Below are 14,575 nucleotides of genomic sequence, written 5' to 3' on the forward strand. Positions count from 1 at the left end.
ATCATCCCCAGTTTTTGGTGGGGTTCGTGATGTTTGGTCTTTAGTTTTCTATGTTGCGTTTTCTGTACTATTATTTGTCTGTTTGTCTTTTTTTTTAGCTATGGCGTTGTCAGTTCATTTTCAATCCATGAGTTTGACTCTCCATCTGGTATCTTTCGTCCCTGTGGTATCTTTCATCCCTCTTTTCTCTTCCATTTATCGTTTAAAATATCAATCCTTCTTAATAAGAGTTTTATATCGACTGCTTTACAATAAAAAAAAATGTTTATGTTTACTTATCAAATGATATAAAAGGTACAACAATAACCGTTTGGTTGAGGTAAATAAATGTATTTGTATGTACTTGAACCGTTTGAACTCTCAACATATGTAAACAGTATCAAAATAATTAATGTTGCTTTAATATTGACAAAAAATAAATCTATCGTAATTTAAATGCTCAATTTTACTGCCAGCGTACTACTTTTATCATTTATATCTAGTTCCTCATACGTAAAGTTTGATCAGGTTGACGTTATGGACGTGAATAACTGTTATTACGAAGACACTTTTAATTTTCAGACAAATTGGACATGAAGGACTTAGCTACGCTGTGCCAGTTCGGTAAGTTTTATTGTAACTTCAGCAAATACTATGAAAACACAAATGATACATGAGCTTTTGTGTCTTATACATGTACACGTTAGATATTATTACATTATTTTCTTTTGAACAACCAAATGATTTATACAAATTTATGGATATTTATGAATACGCAAGCTTTCTTTATGTCACAAAAAAAGATTAGATTATGCTATTCAAAGGTCGTGTCTGATTTTAGATCGTGTTAAGGTAGTCATTATTATTCGAAATAATATTATATACAAATTTGCTCTGCTCATTCCTGCATTGTTTGAGATATGCTGTATGAAACCCGCTCAGCAAATCGGTCGACTATATAGTAGTATAGAACTGCTAGAGATCAACGGTGAAAAGAATAAGTACTTTAAGCTTGTGTTTCTTTATATTTGTAAATTTGTATATGCACAGGTGTCATACATAGACAATACTAGTGCATTGACTTGACATATCAACGATATAAGGATGAGGCTTAGAAACGGGGAAATGCTAGGCTCTGTCAATGCACAATGTACAACACAATGAAATAAATAAATTGGTTCAGTCTTCTGATTCGTTAAAAGTATTACTTTTATTTTCAATGTTGTCAATTTTTATGGAGACACGCCCACTATGACGTTGTATACTCATACGCCAACGTTGTTATCGTTCATATAAATAATATAAAAAGTTATTTGAGCCTTATTTTTGATAGAAATTTATTTATAATGAATGGCAATAATTCATTTGAATTTATTGAACCATAAAATTAATTTTTGACTCTTGACATTTTAAATAAACCGCTTCGCGGATTATTCAATGTGAAGAGTCAAAAAATTATTTCATGGTTCAATAAATTCGTTTGAGAATGAACTTAAATATCAACAATAAGCATACAACCGAATGATTTATAGTTTGCAAACCAAAAATATTAACAAGTGAAATATGTTTTTTTCTCTCTAAAAATTGCAAAAGAAATAAGTTTAAGTCGTTGTATACATTGGAAACAAGAACAGGTTGAATAGGTCGTATGAATAATTAATTTTTATTTCGGCAATTTCTATTTAAATATCCATGAGGAAAAGTGATATCAGGTCAGTGACTGTATATGACATACTCACAATCAGGAAACAACTACAGTTCCCACCTTTTCTTTGTAATATTGTGTAACGTACTTTTTATTTAACTATTTCCCAAATAAAAAACAGTCCTTACATCACTTAAACTAACCCATAAATAAAATGCTAAACAATGAAGTCATGCATCAATTATAAATATTTAACTTTCATTGACCATGCTGACAATGAAACTAGTTCTTGAATAAAACCAATCAAGGAATCACTTGAGAACTTTTCAATATTCTAAGTTTGTAAGAGAATGATAATCCGTTACTTCATGATAAGTACTCGCTGTCGCTCGTACGCAATCATGAAGAAAGGGATTTTTCATGCTCTTACATATACGTAGATACCAGGATTTGATAAAAGTGTACGGCAGACGCGCGTTTCGTCTACAAAAAACTCGTTAAAAAAAGACTCTATGAGGTTAATATCGCCAAAAAATAAAGTATGAAGTTGGAGAGCATTGCGGATCGACCCAAAATTCTGAAAGGTTTTGCCAAATATAGCTTACAAAGTAATCTTTTTCTCATGTATAAAATCCTTAGTATTTCTAAAAATTCAAAGTTTAGTAAATTAACACTTATTTTACTCAAATAAAAAACCTATTTACCTATCGACTAGTTAATACAAGCAATTGGCATGACACACTATAGATAAACCTGAACAGAATAGCTAGAATCCAGAAGGGTCCACTAGCTTGTAAAAAAACATTTTAGCAGGTAACTTTTATGAAAATGTTTACAATTTTGCTTTCATTTCAGAGTTTTGGATATACATCCTGATTGGATTCGGCAGTTGTTTGGCACTTGTGTTTATTATTTGGTTATGTTGGTTCTGTCTACGATCTAAAAATACCAAAGTTTCCAACAAAAAACAAAGCTATTAAAAGTTCTCAGTATCATTATGTGGACAGATTAATTTATGTCATATTATTGCATTAGTTTCGCATATTGATACAATTACTTAGATATTGAGTAAGACATTTTACCTTTTTTTTAAATTAAATTTGTTGAAATTGTTTTTCTTTTTTGAAAAGAAGGAACCTGTTCACCATGCATATATCGTAATCATTAGTCTCTCTTTTATTGAGGTTATTAACAAAAATGTAATTTAAATGCTGAACTTTTTACCCTTCAAACCATTTCACTTACACAATAATCTGCATTGTGGAAAATTGATTGATTGATTGATTAGTGATAAGGCCACTTATAATACTAATGTAATTTTTCGTGGCGGTCAATTTTAATTTGTGAAGGAAGACAGAGTGCCTGGAGGGAACCACCGACCTTCAGTAAGAAAACTGACAATCTTAGTGATTGAAGATTGCAGTCGAGTGCACATGCCCTATGCAGGATTCGAACTCAAAATCTCAGCGTTGACTGGCTAGTGATGTCAAAATCCGAATACGTAGACCACTCGGCCATCGGAGCCCCTTAATTCTGGTAAGAGAACGTGTTCGTATTTTCCACAAACAAACACAGTGTTTCTATCCATGATTTTTCCTTTGTTTCTCCATAGCTGTCAGTTATGTCTGCAAATCTTTTCAGTAGAAATAGTTTTGTTATCATGTATCTAATAAATAGTTAAAAATAAAAATTGAATGTTGAATAAATAGAAATATGTGTTTTTATCATGTTTGTACATCTGAGATAAAATATGAGATTTGTTTTTAATTTTTTTTTTCTTTCTTATATACGTTCTTAAATAAATGTACTTCTATGGGGACATATTTTTAAGTGTATTATGTGTTAGATACATCACTAACAAAAAACAAGAGAATGCTGTGGAGAAAAACACTTCTTTTACCATGCGACATGTCAATAGACTCACTGTAATGTATCAGTCTGGAATGTAAAGAGTGGTTATATATTCTCTTTGTTTTATTTCATTTTTATCTTTTTATGACATTTAGTATTGACAGTGGATATTTGGTAGTCTTTATTCATTTTTCTTATGAATAATAACAATCTTTGTTGTCATATAAACATATTACACATGTTTGTGACAAACAAATATATACCAATGCAATATAAATTGGACAATAACATGAATCCTTAATGAGGTCAAGAAATAAATATATATGTAAAAGAAAACCATAAAAAAAATATGCGTCTTCTGTCCACAGTTCGGATGACTATTTTTTTTAAAAATCAACGACTTGCTCACCTTCACGTATTCACACGTTATACCCGGCCTACCCACTCCCTTTCTCCATATTTTTAAATCACCAATTGAGACTTTAAGTCAGGGTTCTGTAAATGGGCTATGTCAGACTTAGCCTCGTTGAACTTAATAAATAACAAATAAGAAGATTTAAATAAAACGTTCCAATAAACGATTATGACCGGTAACTTGTGCCACCTTTTCTTCTACCTGTTTAATTGCGTACTCGATGGTATCATTAAGCTTTCTTGTATAATATTGCATTGGATTAAATGTGCCATTTAATGTTTTGTAACTGCGATGATAGTCGCCTTCTATGTTTTTAAGTAAACAAGAATACGTGTTATCAGATACTGTTACATTTAGGAAATTGCTCAGTTTTTTCATTTCAATTACTGTGTTTTTCAGAAGATCTGCATAAAAAACTATACATTTCGGTCCTCTAAACTGCAGCCATTTTAGATTTTTTGTAAGCCATACTCGAATTTTAGTAACAGCAACATCTTCAAATAACCCTGCAATAGAGATAACTTATGTTGAGTGAGATAATAGAGGGGCAGGGCCTATTTTGGGACGTCGGGATGGAGTGCTTTAGGTGTCATACCACCAATTAAAAGTCCCTATCTGTTCAACCAAATTTTGCTAATTTCACAGCTCTCTGAATATTTTACCTTAAGTTTAACTTCATAGAAACTAGGTATATCCTGAATCGTACAGATGTCACCTTTCTGCATGCCAATTTTCAGCATACATTCAAAATCATATAAGAAAGAAGAGAGCTTCCGAAAGGAGGTACCACTAAAAATAACCCCTGGTTTTCTGGAAATCTTAAATTAGTATACTATGGAGCGCATTAATCCTCAATTTTTAATGCAAACTCATAGACAGGTAAATTTTGGCTCAAAATTGTCTTAATATATTACTCTTTTAACAAAAGTTTCATTTCTGCAAATTTGTTGGTTAGTTTAGGTGAACGATGACATCAAATGCACTATTTTTTGTCCGAGTAGACCTATTTTCATACGTTCTAAATTTGAGGGAGTAATTGGTGGTATGACACCTTTAAAGCCCGGGATTTCGGGATCAGGGAACGTTTCAGTTATTAAAAGGTCTTCATATTTATTTTAATCTGTGCAGAATTTAATCAAGAAAAACAAGTATACATTACAAAACCAACTGCATTCAATTCCGATATGATCCGATATACATCAACTTTTTAAATTTATAATACTCGATTTGAATCTAAGGCATTTATTATTAAACCGAGATACTTCTGTTTCCATTCCATATAATTTATTAACGATTATCCTTAAATATTACAGTTCGCTCATAACGAAAGCAGTCTTTTGATACCAAGAGACCCTATACATGTATTTCCCATGTCTGAGGGCGATATGATGATTTTGTTCACCTAAGAAAATTCATATTTCACGAGGGTATTTTATTCTTATATCTGCATATTTTTTTTAAACTAACGTTAACAATGACACTCAGCCCCGCTCAAATGATAATCATAATGTTTTTGTTTTGTTTTTAAATCTGAAATAATTTACAAAACGAAATTCTATACTTAGTATCACTAAAAAAGTTAATATAAGCTTTAACCGCGCGTAACGTCGCACATGGAAATCCCAACGTTCAGAGGGGAATATGAACTTTTGTTCGACGTCACGTGGGAAAATCTCAACAAATCAGTCAAATGTTGATTTCGCTATATAAATATTTACATGCAGTGAAAAAAAACATCTGAATGTTGTACTTTTAGACCTTTATGCAGCACCCTTGTTTTCGATGGAGCTTTCATTATTAGTTTTCAGTTCTTTTGGGGTTTTTTTTCTGGTGTTGTTTGTTTTTTCTTCGAATTATAGATATTTTTTAACTTGTCCTCTATATTGGCTTATCCTTAAGTTTTAACTTCTTTGATTTCATCTTTACTGGCGAATCCTTAAGTTTTAACTTCTTTGATTCCATCTTTACTGGCGAATCCTTAAGTTTGCAGACGAAGCGCGCGTCTGGTGTACACAATTCAATTCTGATATCTACATGTATATTGAGTTTATTCATTCTCAATCTTTATTCTCAATCTAATTACAATATTGATCTCTGATTTCAATCTGAAACGAGATGTTGTATAACAAAATCAGAGATCAATATTTTAATTATATTGCTTAATTCTTAAAGTTTTAAGGCAAGAAAAACATCAAATGTTTAACTATTCTTAACACTTTTAAAAACACTTACTATCAAACAAATCCTTTGAGGCCAACGCTATATGTCTGTTTCTCTTCGAATGATCATAATGGAAAAAAGCACTGATAGCTTTGTATGCACTACGTATTAAAACTATGGCTTTTTTAAATTGCATGATGTTGCTTATGGAATGTGATTTCATTACAATTACATTATCAACATGACATTCGCCGATGAACCCTGGTTTAAGTTTAGGGTCGCAACCACCGTGGCCTCCGGTAGCTACACCTGCGAAGTAGAAACTGTATAACTCATATTCATAACTAATAGTATGACCGGTAAAGTAAAAACTGTATAACTCATAATCATAACTAATAGTATGACCGGTAAAGTAGAAAATGTATAACGTATATTCATAACTGATAGTATGACTGGTAAAATTGAAACTGAATAACTGATATTCATAACTAATAGTATGACCGGTAAAGTAGAAACTGTATAATAATAGTATGACCGGTAAGTTCCACTGGGGTAAAGCTGATGACCGTAACTGCATTCACGGTCATCCCAAGATGTCGGATGAAAAATTAGGTCAGTATTTTTATTGTCTGTTAAGGTGTTTCTACATCATTTTCTTTACAAAGCATACTTTGATACGATGTAAATATATAAAAGATTCACACGGAAGTCACAAATCTCTACCGAGGAACGTGTATAAAACGGGAATTTGGATTTGAAAAATTCGCGAGGATGACCGTAAATCGTAATCGAGATGACCGTAACAGGATTAGCGATTCATAACAAGGCTGACCGTAATTGGTTAAAAGATGACCGTAAATTGTTAAGGATGACCGTAATTTATAAAGAATGACTAAATTTAAAAGGATGACCGTCAATTGAAAAAAATATCCATATTTGTATGCATTGTTTTTAGTTGATTTGTCGCAATAGGGGCTCGGTTAGTTCTTTTTAACTATTTGGCTTGTAGTTGGATGCTACATATGACGAACCATGTATTTGAAGCACGTCTTATTTTTGTCTACCTTTAGGATAATGTTGTCTTCAAAAATTACACCTTTGTTAAGCCAATTTAGTCTTACTCAAATGATAGATGAACCTACTCATTTTACTGAATCGTCGTCATCATTGTTAGACCTTTTTATAACAAATGATGCTCACATAATAAATTACTGTGGAGTCGGGCCACCTTTATTAGACCAAATACGTGTTCACTGTCCTATAATTAGTCTTTTGAACTTTCTAAAATGTCATGAAACTTTTAAGCGGGAAATTTGGTTATATGATCGAGGAGAATATGACAGATATCGTAACATTTTATCTGAAAAAAAATTGGGATTCCGTAATTAACTTAAATAACGTTGAACAATTTACAACCGAAATTACAAAAACTATCATAGAAGCTGCTGAAAATTGTATTCCAAATAAAATAATAACTGTTCGCAAAAATTAACCTCCATGGCTAACAAATGATGTTAAAAAAAAGATAAAGGAAAAAAATAGAATCCACAGAAAGGCTAAAAAATATAATAACCCATCGGAGTGGTCAAAATTTAAGAAAATACGAAATGAAGTTTCTAGTTTAATAAGAAAATCGAAGGATGATTATAACAACAATTTAATTAGAAAAATCACGAACATGCAGTAACCCGTCCACTACTAACTGGTGGAAAACGGTTAAACAAATATCCGGATTAAGAACAAAGGACGCAAGTGTACCCCCATTAATGGTTAATAACAACTTAATATTTGATGAAATCGAAAAGGCAAATGAATTTAATCGATTTTTTTTCTTCCCAGTCAAATATTGATGATTCAAGTGCTGTGTTACCTGAAGAACTTCATAATATTAGTGATGACTTAACTTATATAGAACTTACTGTTACTGAAGTTGAAGATATATTGAAAATTGTTAATCCCACAAAAGCTTCTGGCCCAGACCGCATAAGTCCCAAATTGTTAAAAGAAGCATCTTCTGTTTTAAAGTATCCACTATGTAAACTATTTAACTTATCCTTAAGTACGTCTACTTTTCCAAATCAATGGAAAAGAGCAAATGTTACCCCAGTTTATAAAAATAGTAAACCGAATGACGTTAAAAACTATTATAGACTTATTTCCTTGTTGAGTGTAATATCAAAGTGTATGGAACGATGTGTATATAAACATGTTTACAATCACTTTATGCGCAATAATATTATAACGAAAAATCAGTCGGGCTTTACACGGGGGGATTCAGCAGTTAATCAATTAATCAACATCTCGAATGATTTTGGGAAGGCTTTAGATAGCGGTAAAAAAATAAGGGCAGTATTCTGTGATATAAGTATTAAGCGTTTGATCGAGTCTGGCATAAGGGACTGCTATTTAAACTTCAACAAGCGGGCATACCGGGTTCTTTACTAAGGTGGTTTGAAAATTATCTTACAAATAGAGTCCAGCGGTTGGTTATTAACGATTGAAGTTCCGAATGGTTACCTGTAAATGCAGGCGTCCCACAAGGGTCCATTCTATGCCCTCTCCTTTTTTTGATATTTATAAACGATATTGTAGAAGACATTCAAGCTCAAATTAAGCTATTCGCAGATGACACTTCATTATATATTATGGTTGACAATCCAACAGAAACAGCTAAAATTTTAAATGACGATCTAGATAAGATTTATAACTGGTCAAAAAAATGGCTTGTTAATTTTAATTGCCCAAAAAACTAAAAGTATGATAATTTCAAAAAAAATAAATAGACCCTTTCATCCTCCATTAAATATGAACACCCAAGAGCTACAAACAGTAAGTAAACACAAACATCTAGGTGTCTTTTTTTTTCTAACAACGGATCCTGGAACGACCATATTGAATATATAGTTTCTAAATCTTACAAAAGAATAAATTTAATGAGAAAAATGAAAAATGTTCTTGATAGATTTTGACTTGAAAAAATTTCGCCCGATTCTTGAATATGCCGATGTCGTTTGGGACTCTCAAAATCAGAATTTGATTGCTAAACTTGAAAGTATTCAGCTTGACGCAGCGCGTATCGTCACGGGGGTGGGGGTTGGGGGGGGGGGGGGGTTACTAAACTTACCAGTATAAACAATGTATATGTTGAAACTCGATGGAAAAAAAAATATCTGAAAGACGACGCAATCACAGACTAACTCATTATCACAAAATTTTGAATAATTAAACTCCAGAGTATTTAAAAAACTTATTGCCTGATTCAGTAGGCAGTCGGCATGATCATAATACAAGACAGAGAAATAATATTTCACAAGTCAACACACGGACCCGTTTATATTCTGAATATTTCATCCCTGCAACAACAAAACTATAAGACACTCTTAACTTAAACCAGAGACATATAATACAATGTAGTATATGTCTCTGCTTAAACATAAGAAAATGTGAATCGTTATCATTATTCAAAAAACAAATTATTACCCAAAATAGTAAGATCCCAGCGTATTAGACATCGTTTTGGTCAAATTCTTTATGCTCGCTTAAGAATGGATTCAAGCTCAATGAATTCTCACCTTTTCCTTCGTAACTTAGTAGGCTCTCCAAATTGTCGTTGTGGTGATGTAGAAACAAATTCTCACTTCCTGTTATCTTGTCCTATATATACTAATTTAAGAAAAGAACTATTGGATTCTGTTTCAGTTCTTTCTGTCCAAGTTAACACAAAAACTTTGCTTTTTGGATCAACGGTACTCTCAGATGAGCAAAATAGTCTTTTATTTAGTTTGGTGCAGAAATATATTATTAAAGTAAACGTTTTAACCCTTGATGTTAATGCTTCATCACTCAATAGGAACCAAAGCATTTCACACTGTATACATTACAACAATTCATGTTTTTTTTTTTTTTTTTTTTTTCTCATTAAATTTTTTCTTCTTTTTCTTCTTGCACCTTTTTCATATTCATATATTTATTACAGAGCATGCCAGTATTTATATTTATGTATTGTTCAATAAGTGTTTTATTTTTGTAAAGGAGACCGATTTGTAAAAGCAAATTGCTTGTTTCTGAATCCTGAATATTATTTCCTTTGTATAATATCGTATCATGATGAATTATCTCAATAAAAATTGTTTAAACTAAGGTTGTCTTATAAATACGTCCTTCACCAACACGATTAATTATTTGATACAAAAAAGGTAATACAAATACGGATATTTCTTAGAAATGACGGTTATACTATGAAAGGTACGGTCATCCTTATATAAATTACGGTCATCCTTTCGAAATTACGGTCATCATTTTACCAATCACGGTCATCCTTATTATATGTTACGGTCATCTTGAAAATATTTTAAAGATGATTTACGGTCATCTTAGCGAATTTTTCAAATCCAATTTCCCGTTCTATACACGTTCCTCGGTAGAGATTTGTGACTTTCGTGTGAATCTTTTATAAATTTACATCGTACCAATGTATGCTTTGTAAAGAAAATGATGTAGAAACACCTTAACAGACAATAAAAATACTGACCTAATTTTTCGTCCGACATCTTGGGATGACCGTGAATGCAGTTACGGTCATCAGCTTTACCCCAGTGAAGTTCAATCGATTCAATATGTCATAAACAAACGAGTTATACTACATTATTTCATCTTGAACATTAACTTGTAAAATAAAGGCAACAGTAGTATACCGCTGTTTGAAATTTATAAACCGATAGAGAAAAAACAAATCCGGGTTACGAACTAAAACTGAGGGAAACGTATCAAATATAAAATAGTTTTCTTCACACACAAACTTTTAGATTTGACTCAAAAGGTGATCTGAATGTCCTCGAATACAACATTACCAGTGACTTGTCTATATTCACTATTTTGAGCATTTTCATAGCATTTGAAAGATCTTTTTATCGGTACTAAGGCTTTCGCCAACCTTATTTATTTTAATGACGAATTACACAATAATGTTTTGCTTTATTTTTTTCCATCAAATTTGTTCGTAAGACCATGTTTTCCTTTATCTGATGTAATTAATAAATGTTAATAACCAGTTCCAATAAACCGAAATACTCATTCTAAGTGTTTGACGTTCGAAATCACGAATTTATTAAATGTGTGCTATAAGATGAATCTTAGACATGTATGTATATTCCCGCAATACACGGTTAGTAATGGAGTTACGACTGACACTATTTGATTATTTAAATTGAAAGTTCTGATTAATATTGGTATATCAAGTTTGTTGATATTAAATTGTTATTGTTGACATAAGTTTATTTACATTTCAATGGAAGTAGGTTCTTAGAATTGAACACTTGAACATTTTAATATAAAAACGAGAAGATGTGGTATGATTGCAAATGAGACAGGTCTTGTCTAAATTCAAGAAATAAAGATAGTCGGTAAGATAAATTCATTACATAGTGTGCAAGTGACCTAATACGATATATACGGACCCCATATGAAATTTAGTGACCCCGTATATATCGCATCAGGTCACTAACACAATATGTAACTAATAGTACCTATATTTTGTATATGAATTTTGATTGATTTGTATACAACTTTGACCAATTGCCAACACAACAGCAGTTCAATTATATTTAAGATATTGCCTACCAACACAACCTACACAAGTGTAATATCTTGATTTTAACTGACAGAGTTTTGTAATGCATAAAGACAAAGAGTGACAGTTAAGATACACAGAGATTTTACCGCTAGTATATTCTATAAGATGCCTCGTCCATGTGTTTCCTGAACCTGGAAAACCGAACAATGCTGTCACATGCCTTATTTCCTTAGACATCTCTATTTTCCTTTGTTGACATTTCGTCTCTATTGGCTGCCTCATCAATGTTGTGGTTCTTGGCTCGCGAAAACTTTGATGAAATGTCATTCTAAATATTATTTTTCATATGTATTTTAAAATTTCAAATATACAACCGAATCAGCTTTATGGACTTGTGAATTTTGTTGGTAGAAACAATTTTCTATAAGTTTAAGATAATTTAATGCATAATGAAATATCTGTTGTTTATCATGCTTTAGTTTAGGTTAAATTGGAACACGTGTATTATCATTCATATGCAAATCACAAGTTTTAGATTTACAAGTTACCTCCTTATTAGCCACTTAATCAAGACAATTAAAAAAAATCCTAAATTGTACACTGATGTATATATATTAAAGTTCACACTTTGTTTATGTTTTCCCTATTCTGGTAGTGGCAAATGTCTAATAATATATATAAAAATTCATTGGCATTGGTATTCATTACAGTCTGCGAGCTAAATTTGTTAGTAGATATATGCTATATTTACAGTTCACTTTATTATAGTTGTATGTGATTTACAATGACAGGGAGCGTGTTAGGGGGCGTATCACTACATTACTACCATTACATTTGGTAATAAAATCATTGCATTTGCTCGCAGCTTTTGATTACTGTACATTTGCGCGCATTCATTTTACAGTTTCACTCATGTAAATATCAGTAGATACTAGTACTAATTTTAAAGGCCAAGAAGTTATCGGCGCAATTTTAATCTACTAGGGGACATTTTAGCACAGACATAAGCGCCCATCCCAGCGCAGGACTAATCCGTTCACCTGTATGTTCGGTAGCCCTTTTACTTGGTCGGAGTACACAGTTATCGTTCTTTGATTTTCGTTCTTAGTGTGGACAGTGTGTTACTTGCCAATTTTTTTATACCCTTTCCAAATCTATTTCTCCATGTTATATGCCTCAAATAGCAAGTAGGGGGAAATGACACTGTAAAAAAATGGCCATGGGTTTTAGAGGAAAGTGATGATTTGGTCGAGCTGAAAAAGGTTAAAAATTAGCACTTCGGTAGCTGTCAAAAGATTTCAAGACCCCTTAACATAGAATTGTACATATTTTAAGTTAAGCCGATGAAGTTTTCTATAATTTTGATATAATTTGTCCTAAAAGTAGTACAACACACTATAAAAATATTATTGAGAAAGCGCATGTGGGATTTAATAAATTTTTATTTATGGTCTAAACGAAATGCACTACGAACTAACTTTGTATACTCGGAGGTGAAATCAGGAAAAATAGAATCTGTACTTTGGAAACTTCCCTGAATGATTGGATGATGTCAATTTATTAAATATCATAAAACTAAAGAATTTAAACTTTTATCTGATAGAATTTCTTTAAAAATGACAAATTTTGGTATATGGTCAAAATAAGCATTTCATAGCTTTTTCAATTTTGATGCACAAGTGGCCTTCCTACTTTCTATTTGACAGGTTTACATGTGTCAATATTTGTGTTTTTATGATTTTATCCAGTTGTATTACTCATTTGTGAACTCTGAATCTACAGGAAAGAAGATTATCGCAGACAATATAACTTTTTTGTGCAAACTGTGTTAAATTGTATAAATGACCCTCGTCAAATGCCCTGTTTGGATCAAGTTTAATGTGAGGAGCTTGGTACAAAAGTTGTTAACAAAGAGATTTTTCAGAACTGATCACAGTGGTTTTCACACGTTGAGCACGAACTGTTGCTTTCCAGACAATCCGCTTTCCTCTCGGATTTGGCTGGAAAATTGATTTTTTTGTGTTGTTTTTCGTTGGATGACTGTTGTATGTCTGTTTGTCATATCTAGTCTAGACGGATGACTGTTGTATGTCTGTTTGTCATATCTAGTCTAGACGGATGACTGTTGTATGTCTGTTTGTCATATCTAGTCTAGACATTATGTTCCTTATTATTCTTCGACTTTCTTCGGGTTTTTATAGCGTGCTTGGTATTTTCTCTGACTTGAAATTAAAAATCAATAATTTATATATATGTTACCCATATTAAGGACGATACAATATGTTGTATATACACATGTACAAAAGAACGTTACATGTCAGCAGGACTATGGCCACCAATTCTGTTCTCGGTATTTGTTCGTAATAAAAAAAAGTTTTATTTTTATAAATCTGTGTATGCAATTTCAATTTTAAAATAGATGTTACATAGGGGAATGGATGAGCTTTATAACAGAATAGAGAACAATGGAAGCAACATTAAAGGAAAGCGTCAAGGGTACTTAGACATATATGTAATTTCCAAATTTCGGGTCTGAGTGTTCTCCAATAATGGTACATAGAGAAAAGTGCTGTAGACGGACCAAATATATAATAATTATAATAATATACAAAAAAAAAGAGTTGAAAATATTGATCGTTTTTTTTGTCAACGAATCATCAATTTGATAATTGTCTATAGGGTAATATTTCTTTTTGTAAAAAAAACCAAACTTTCCTCTTTTCTAAATCAACAAAAGATCATATAGGAATCTGCATACATATCAAAATTGAAAAATAAATGTTTATTTATTTAATGCCAATTAAAGTGTGTACTTTAAAATATAAAATGTTGTCATTTTTTTTTATTTCCGATGTGAACAACACTCTTGAACCACTACTGCATGTAGGAGGGCCTTTTTATCTTTCAAGTGTAAGTAGAGTGAGTTTAACGCAAATATATACAAAAACATAAT

The 14,575-nt window shown here is 31.7% G+C and overlaps 1 long non-coding RNA gene across 1 annotated transcript; it reads left to right on the plus strand.

Moving 5' to 3' along the window:
- Window positions 1-545: 545 nt before the first annotated feature.
- LOC139511897 (uncharacterized) lies at window positions 546-2,736 on the plus strand. The gene is made up of 2 exons (XR_011662111.1): window positions 546-603; window positions 2,480-2,736. It is a non-coding gene; the product is annotated as an uncharacterized lncRNA (long non-coding RNA).
- The last annotated feature ends 11,839 nt before the right edge of the window (window positions 2,737-14,575 follow it).

This window comes from Mytilus edulis, chromosome 2, assembly GCF_963676685.1.
Source record: "Mytilus edulis chromosome 2, xbMytEdul2.2, whole genome shotgun sequence".
Taxonomy (NCBI): Eukaryota; Metazoa; Mollusca; class Bivalvia; order Mytilida; family Mytilidae; genus Mytilus; species Mytilus edulis.